Source organism: Triticum aestivum, chromosome 7B (genome assembly GCF_018294505.1).
Source record: "Triticum aestivum cultivar Chinese Spring chromosome 7B, IWGSC CS RefSeq v2.1, whole genome shotgun sequence".
NCBI lineage: Eukaryota > Viridiplantae > Streptophyta > Magnoliopsida > Poales > Poaceae > Triticum > Triticum aestivum.
The window spans coordinates 95,141,625-95,144,312 of record NC_057813.1 but is presented as its reverse complement, the minus strand read 5'-3'; positions in this window follow the sequence as shown (position 1 = coordinate 95,144,312).

The window sequence follows — 2,688 nt, the reverse complement described above, 5'->3', positions numbered from 1 at the left end:
ATGGAGCGGAATTTGATGAAGGATTGATGTATGGCAGTGAGACGGCCATCTATTTTGATGGTGAGTCATCCACAGGTGAGACTACTTCATTATATCAATTGCAAGACGGCAGGCTTGGGGGCTGTTCCGATGGCGACAGTATTCCGGACCCCTATGAGCCGCCGAACAGGGTTGCAATCTTCATGGCCGGTACACAGTCTGGGCAGAATTCTTCAACTGTGGTAGCAATGATCTCCGGGTCAGCAGCGGTGACGGCAGCCGGGGCAGGAGGCCCTGTGCGCTCGACGGCTCAGGTTTTGACGGATTTGCTGGATAAACTGACAGCCTTGTTAACAACAGAGGTTAGCCCGGCGAATCAAGCTCAGCATAATGCAGATATTGTGAAGTTACGTAATGAGGTAGCACTAGCCAAGGATGACCTGGCGGTAGAGGACGTCAGGATGGCCGCAGAGCAGGCTGCCCTGGATGCTTAGGCCCAGCGGATTCAATCAGAGGCTTTCCAGCTTATGATGGATCAAGACGCTTCAAATGAAATCATGAGGAGGAGGCACTAGTCTCGTCTACCTCCGATTTACGAGGCGAGAAACCTCTTTTGCACGCCTGGAGCAGGGACCAGTAACCCGCTGGAGATAAACCGGGTTGCAGTGCCTGGGGCTGGAATGCGGTTCAACCACGCGTGACGGAACCACCTCGTCTGAATAGTACTTTGCCTTAGCATGTGCCAACACCACTGGGTCATTGTTCCAACCCTTTGGATAACATGATCGCTGCGGCGACACGATTGGCGGCTCTCCCAGTGGATGGCGACTCTCCAGCGGTGGTTGAAACACGAAGGGCTACGGAGTTGCTTCAAACAACATTGGTGCAGCAGGCAGCGTATTCTTACAGTCGAGATAGGGTTCATTCGACTCCTCGCCCAAGCCGGAGTTATAGCAGACACATGGACTCACCGGCCGTTTCAAGCAATGACCAGCACCATAACCGGCCACGTGGGCATGACCCGGCGCGTGATGGAGATCATGACTTGGTCGGTCAGGACAGAGTGCGTCAAGAGGCTGAGCAGGCGGCTCAGTGGGCGGCTCACCAGCCCCTTCCGGTTTATCCAACGACTTCGGTAAAGGCAGGCGTGGCCTCTGGAACTACATGTATACCCTGTTTGGTGCCTGCTCTGCATAATGAGCGTTTGCCCAAGGGTTTCAAAGGACCTCATAAGGTGCCTAACTACACAGCCGACTTACCCCCTGAGGCATGGATTGATAGTTATGAGATGGCCATGAAACTGTTGGAGGTCAGTGATGCCGTGTGTGCTAAATACTTCACCATGATGCTGGATGGGATGGCCCGTACTTGGTTAAAAGGGCTGCCTGCCAATTCCATCGGGTCATGGGGGGAGCTAAAGGCCCGGTTTATCCAAAACTTTAAAGATACACGCAAACAGCCCATGTCAATTGTGGATTTATCTGCTTGCGCCCAAGAGGAGGGTGAATCAACGACCCATTGGGTGCGCCGGGTCAAGGCTATTATACACTCATCTGATAACAACAATGCCGACTCTGTAGTTCTAATGTTAGAGAAAAATTGCCGTTTTTTGCCTCTTAAGCAAAAGCTGGGGCGGCTCAAGCGCGATTGCAATCATATGGGGCAGCTGATGGTGGCTCTAATTAAATATGCTGACTCTGATGATACCAAGGATCCCAAGTTTGATGATGAAAAGCTGGGGAAGGGAAAGAAGAGTGGCAACGCCAAGGGTCCGCAGCATAACCCGGTGAGTCAGGGAGCAACGGCAAGCGCAAGGCTGATGGTAACTCAAATTTTGTAGCTAATACCAATACACAGAACAATGGTCAGCCTCGTAAGGGGAGGCCGCCTCCTCGGACAGGTGGATCAGGTCCTAATCTTGAGTAGTTGCTGAATGAGCCCTGCCCAAGGCATGGTACGAAGGAGAGGCCAGCCACTCACCTTTGGAAAGATTGTTTAATCATGAGGGATTTCAAAAATTCTAATTTATTCCAAAACAACCATGGGCTAGGCGGCGGCTTAGGTTCTGGTGGCGGCGGTTCTCATGGACCGGGTTACGGAGGTGGGGGTTCTAATTCCGGCTTCCAGGGTCACCAACACCATCAAGGTAATCAGGGTGGTTACAATCAACAATCCGGTCAAGGGGGTCAGCAGCAACAACAATCTGGATATCAAAGTCATCTGAAGCAGTTGAATAGCGGACAGTACCACATCTTCACCACAAGTCTATGTAAGCGGGACCAGAAGCTCCACAAGAGGGCTGTGAATGCCGTTGAGCCGACGGTTCCCCATTACTTGCGATGGTCTGAGCAACCCATTATGTGGAGTCGAGAGGATCACCCGCCCCGGGTTGATAATCCGGGTCACTTCGCTTTGGTGGTGGCGCCTCAAGTTGGTGGATACAAATTCACTAAGGTACTCATGGATGGAGGTAGCAGCATTAATATCCTTTATTATGATACTTTCCGTCGCATGGGGTTAACCGATAAAAATCTTAAGCCGTCCAATACTGTTTTCCATGGAGTGGTGCCTGGTAATTCGGTGTACCCTGTAGGCAAGATTGAGCTGAAAGTGGCCTTTGGAGATGAGCACGATTCCAGGGTCAAAAAGTTAACCTTTGAAGTGGTCAAAATCAGAAGCCCGTACCATGCTTTGTTTGGACGGCCAGCT